The sequence below is a fragment of the Rhinopithecus roxellana genome, chromosome 16 (assembly GCF_007565055.1).
Source record: "Rhinopithecus roxellana isolate Shanxi Qingling chromosome 16, ASM756505v1, whole genome shotgun sequence".
Lineage (NCBI taxonomy): Eukaryota > Metazoa > Chordata > Mammalia > Primates > Cercopithecidae > Rhinopithecus > Rhinopithecus roxellana.
The window spans coordinates 19,506,136-19,512,406 of record NC_044564.1 but is presented as its reverse complement, the minus strand read 5'-3'; positions in this window follow the sequence as shown (position 1 = coordinate 19,512,406).

Sequence of the window (6,271 nt, the reverse complement as noted above, 5' to 3'; positions counted from 1 at the left end):
TGAGGTGTTTCCACTTTTTGACTATTATGAGTAATGCTGCCACAGACATTTGTAGACAAGTTTTCGTATGGAGATAGGTTTTCATTTCTTTTTTCTTTTCTTTCTTTTGTTTTCTTTTCTTTCTTTCTTTCTTTCTTTTTTTTTTTTTTTTTTTTTTTGAGACAGAGTCTCCCTCTCTGTCACCCAGGCTGGAGTATAGTGGAGCAATCTTGGTTCACTCCAACCTCCACCTCCCGGTTCAAGTGATTCTCCTGCCTCAGCCTCCTAAGTAGCTGGGATTACAGGTGCCCACCACCACGCCTGACTAATTTTTGTATGATTAGTAGAGACGGGGTTTCACCATATTAGCCAGGCTGATCTCGAACTCCTAACCTCAGATGATCCACCCACCTTGGGCTCCCAAAGTGCTGGGATTATATGCGTGAGCCACTGCGCCCAGCCTGGTTTTTATTTCTTTTGTCTCAAAAACAAAAAAAAGAGAAACATTTTACCCTTTGTCTCTAGGGGTAGAATTATTGGGTCATATGGTAGCTCTACACTTACTCTCTTGAGGGAACTGTCAGACTTTTCCAGGGCAGGTGCCCCCTTTTCCATTCCCACCAGCGGTGGATGTGGGTGCCAGTTTCTCCATGTCCTCACCAACATTTGTCATCATCTGTCTTTCTGATTACAGTCACCCTGGTGGGTGTGAAGTGAATCTCACCGTGATTTTCATTTACATTCCCTGGATGGCTAATGATGCTGAGCATCTGTTCGCATGCTGGCTGGCTGTGTACCTTCTTTGGAGAAATGGAAAAAGGACAGTTTTTTCAATCAGTGGTTTCTGGGAAAACTGGGTATCTGCATGCAAAAGAATGAAGTTGGAGGCCGGGCGCGGTGGCTCAAGCCTGTAATCCCAGCACTTTGGGAGGCCGAGACGGGCGGATCACGAGGTCAGGAGATCGAGACCATCCTGGCTAACACAGTGAAACCCCGTCTCTACTAAAAAATACAAAAAACTAGCCGGGCGTGGTGGCGGGCGCCTGTAGTCCCAGCTACTCGGGAGGCTGAGGCAGGAGAATGGCGTAAACCCGGGAGGCGGAGCTTTCAGTGAGCTGAGATCCGGCCACTGCACTCCAGCCTGGGCAACAGAGCGAGACTCCGTCTCAAAAAAAAAAAAAAAAAAAAAAAAAAGAATGAAGTTGGACCTTTGTCTTACACTATACACAAACATAAAATAGATCAAAGCTCTAATAGAAAAGCTAAAAATATAAAACTCTTAGAAGAACACATAGAGGAAATCTTCGTGATATTGGATTTGCCAGTTATTTCTTGGATATCGTTGGATGCTGAAAGCATAGGCAACAAAACAGAAAATAAAAATAAACTGGACTTCATCAAAATTAAAAATTTTTGTGCATCAAAGGACGCTATAAAAAATGTGACAAGACAACCCATGGAATGAAAGAAACTATTTGTAAATCATATATCTGAAAATGGATTAATATTCAGAATATATAAAGAATTTCTGGGAGGCTGAGGTGAAAGGATCATTTAAGTCCAGGAGTTCCAGACCAGCCTGGTCAATATAGTGAGACCCTATCTCTACACAAAATAAAATGATTAGCCAGGCGTGGTGGTGCATGCCTGTAGTCCCAGCTACTAGGGAGGCTGAGGTGGGAGGATTGCTTGAGCCCAGGAGGTCGAGGCTGCTGTGAGCCTTGACTATGCCACTGACTCCAACCTGGGTGACAGAGGGAGACCTTGTCTCAAAAAAACAAAAAACAGAAATAAGCAAAGAGCAACCTCGAGGACATTACGCTAAGAGAAATAAGTCAGTCACAATAAGGTAAATACTATATGATTCCAGATATATGAAATCTCTAGAGTAGTCAGGTTCACAAAGACAGCAGAACAGTGGTTGGCAAGGGGTGGAGGTAAGGAGCTGGAAGAAACAGAGAGTTGTGGAATAGGTATAGGGTACCCATTTTTGCAAGATAAAGAGTTCTGGAGATCGGTGAATGTACTTAACATGACTGGACTATACATGTGAAAGACGGTAAATTTTGGCCAGACACAGTGGCTCATACCTGTAAATCTCAGCACTTTGGGAGGCTGAGGTGGGTGGATCACCTGAGGTCAGGAGTTCGAGACCAGCCTGGCCAACATGGTGAAACTCCGTCTTTACTAAAAATACAAAAATTAGCCAGGCATGGTGGTGCATGCCTGTAGTCCCAGCTACTTGGGAGGCTGAGGCAGGAGAATCACTTGAACCAGGGAGTCAGAGGTTGCAGTGAGCCAAGACTGTGCCACTGCACTCCAGCCTGGTGACAGAGTGAGACTCCATCTCAGAAAACAAAAACATTTGAGGCCAGGAGTTTGAGACCAGCCCAGGGTAGTCTCAACAAAAACAACAACAACAAAAGACAAAACAAACAAACAAAAAACCGAGCTGTGTGTGGTGGCACAAGCCCGTAGTCCTGGCTACTGAGGAAACAGGAGGATGGCTTGAGACCAGGAGTCTGAGGCTGCAATGAGCTATGCTTATGCCTGGGAATAGCCACTGCACTCCAGCTTGGGCAACTCTTTCATACTCTCAGTTCTGTTTTATTGATCTACATAGCTATACTTCTGCCAGTACTACACTCTCTTGATTACTGTAGCTTTGTAGTAAATTTTAAAACTGAGAAGTGGCCAGGCGTCGTGGCTCACACTAGTAATCCCAGCACTTTGGGAGGGCAGATAACCTGAGGTCAGGAGTTCGAGACCAGCCTAGCCAACATGGTGAAACCCCGACTCTACTAAAAATATAAAAATTAGCCAGGTGTGGTGGCACATGCCTGTAATCCCAGCTACTTGGGAGGCTGAGGCAGGAGATTCACTTGAACCTAGGAGACAGCGGTTGCAGTGAGCCAAGATTGTGCCACTGCACTCCAGCCTGAGCAACAGAGCAAGACTCCATCTCAAAACAAACAAAAAAAACCCACTGAGAAATGAGTTCATTAACTCTTGTCCTTTTTTTCCCAACATTATTTTTGCTATTCTTGATTCCTTGTATTTGCATATGAGCTTCAGCTTGTGAATTTGTGCAAATAAGCCATCTGAGATTTTGATAGAAATGACATTGAATTTGTACATCAATTTGGGGAGTATTGTCATCTTAACAATATTGTCTTCCAGTCCACAAATATGGGATGTCTTTCCGTTTATTTAGGTTTTAATTTCTTTCAACATTTTATAGTTTTCAGAGTATAAGTTTTGTAGCTGTTACATTTATTACTAAGTATTTCATTTTGTTGATGCTATTGTAAATGAAGTTCTTTCCTTAATTTTATTTTTGAACTGTTTATTGTGTATAGAAATATATTTTTTTATCTTGATCTTGTACCCTCCTCGCTCACTTCTGTAATCTCTATACTTAACACAGAGGGCAAGCACTTTCGAAGAGTCACCCTGGCTAACGCGTGGCAAATAGGCTAGAAGCAGGGCAAGACTAGAGGCCTGGCTGCCAGTTGGCAGGTGGCTGGTGCTGTCATCTAGATGAGGGTGGCTGCCTGGGCAGTAGCAGTGGGGACAAAAGCGGGTGGACTTTAACCATGGGACGAGGCGACGGTGGGGAGAGGGAAGCATCCAGGATAAGGGCCAGGTGGGTTTCTGTTTTGTTTTGGTTATTTTTTAACCAGGATCAGGGAGGGGCGTGGTCATTTCATTGTGAAAGTATAGGCCGGGTGCGGTGGCTCACGCCTGCAACCCCAGCACTTTGGGAGGCCGAGGTGGGCAGATCATGAGGTCAGGAGATAGAGATCATCCTGGCTAACAAGGTGAAACCCCGTCTCTACGAAAAATACAAAGAATTAGCTGGGCGTGGTGGCTGGCGCCTGTAGTCCCAGCTACTAGGGAGGCTGAGGCAGGAGAATGGCGTGAACCCGGGAGGCGGAGCTTGCAGTGAGCCGAGATCGCACCACTGCACTCCAGCCTGGACGACAGAGCGAGACTCCGTCTCAAAAAAAAAAAAAAAAAAAAGAAGGAAAAAAAGAGAAAGTATGGCTTTTGATGTCCCTTTAAAACAGCCCAGGAGGATGCAGTGGTTCACACCTATAATCCCAGCGCCCCGAGGCAGGCGGATCACTTGAGGCCAGAGTTTGAGACCACCCTGGCCAACATGGTGAAACCCCGTCTCCACTAAAAATACAAAAAATAGCTGGGCGTGGTGGCAGGTGCCTGCAATCCCAGCTACTTGGGAGGCTGAGGCAGGAGAATGGCGTGAACATGGGACGCGGGGGTTGCAATGAGCTGAGATTGTGCCACTGCACTCCAGCCTGGGTGACAAAGCGAGACTCCGTCTCAAAAAAAAAAAAAAAAGAAAGAAAAAAAAAGGACCAGCCCAGGAGGCAGCAGAATGAGCCATGAGGATCTCAGGACAGGGTTAGGCTGAAATAAACTCCTGGGTGTCAGGAAGCCAGAGAGTGGGAGAGGCTGGGCAGGGCCGGAGCTGGGACACAGCCCAGGACCCAGCACTAAAGGGTTGACACGAGGTGACCATGGCCACGCAGCTGGAGAGCCTGGAAAACCACAGGAAGTTGAATTTGGTCAATGGAGCGTATGAGGGGTGGTGGCAGGCATCTCAATGGGGAAGACTGTCCCACTGTGTTAAAAGCTGCTAAAGTCAAGGAAGACAATAGCCAAGCCCCCAGAGGTTGTGAGTCACTCTAGCCAGACTGTGGCAGGGTGGAAACCAGCCCGCAGTGCGCCGGGGTGTCTGGAAGGTGAAGCAGTGGACCCCAGAGAGCTCTGAAGGGGGGACGGGGGCCTGCAGCTGTTTTTTTGGTTTTTTTTTTTGTTAGCTGCTTTTTGTTAATGGAAAAACTTGAACAAGGTTGATTGCTTGATGGAAGGGGCCAGGTGACATGGAAAGGGGGAAGATGCAGAGTGAGGGGGCCGATGGACAGCGAGATGGCTGCAAAGGTAGAGGGAAGAAGCAAGTGGGAAGGGAGGAGACGCGGTGCTGCCGCTCAGCTGTGCCCCATGGCTTCACCCTGTGGCTTGCTCCCCTCCCCAGGACTGTTCTCCCATGTGGAACAGCCAGACTTACTCATTTCATCTGCGGCCCTGCCCCTACCAGCATGTGCTGAATGATGTTCAGCCTCAGGCGGCGGGGGCCAACTGAAACCAGGGCTCTGGGTGACAGAGACGCAGTTATGTCTAAGGACATACACTAGAATGGCTGATGCAGGGCGCAAGCTCGATTGCTGCGGATGTGTGTTAATGAGCAGCTTCCTTATTTCTGCAGAGGTCAGCGTTCCTTTGGCAAGCTGGGAAGGAGCAGTTTAAGGTGCAGCTCCCAAGTGGGTCACACCGACCCCCCAACATCCAGTTCTCAACTGCTGAGCGTGCTTCTCTTCGTGGGGGTGGGCAGGCCAGTGCCAAGGGGCTCAGGACAGATTCTCAGAAACGCCCCACCATGCAGGTGGCTTACAGGAGGGCAAAGCCGATACCAGCCTCCAGGAAGGAAGTCTGCGCTTTCTTTCCTTACGGTGGGTACTTACCCAGCCTCCTTGTAACTTAGCCTGAGGAAGTCTACAGCTACCGATCTGCCCACCTGACAGATTCCTGGTGAAGGGCAGGCCACCCGAGGGCAGCTGTGATAAGGAGCCCGGGTAGGCGCAGGGAGGATGTACCCAGGGTCCTGGGGCCTGGGAGCGGTAGGCTGTTCTCAGAAACACACATTGGGGCCAATATCTGCTCCAGACTTAGCCTGCACTGCCTGTTTTATCAGAACAACCAGAAAGCCCCCAGCCTCGCGATTATCAGGACCCAGTTATTTCTCTGACTTCAAAACAGTTTACCTACCAGACTAGAGTTGCTGACTGTTAGTTTTTCCAGCAGTGACAGCTGCCAATCAGAGTGGACCAGCCGGAGATGACCAATGACATGACAAGACTCCTGCACAATGGGAAGAAATGAGATGCTGCAGCCGACAAGGGCGGCCAACCTGGGAGGCATCTGGCTCCCCCGACAATACCCGCCGATCACCAAGCTGGCTTCCAGACCTCCTGGGACAGAACTGTTCCTCCCAGGACGCTGGTGTAGGTTCAAGTCCAGTCAGTATTTACCAAGCAACTGCAATGCCCAGGCCTGTTCCAGTGCTGCAGAGAGTGAGTGCTTGTGGGTGCTTATATTCAGAGTAAGTCAATACATCAGCTTGGTACGACCTGTGTCTTTGGGGCCAGCAGGGCAGGTTGGTCTCCTCGGCCTCACACTGGAGCTCCTGGCTAGCTGGTGTCTGTGCAGT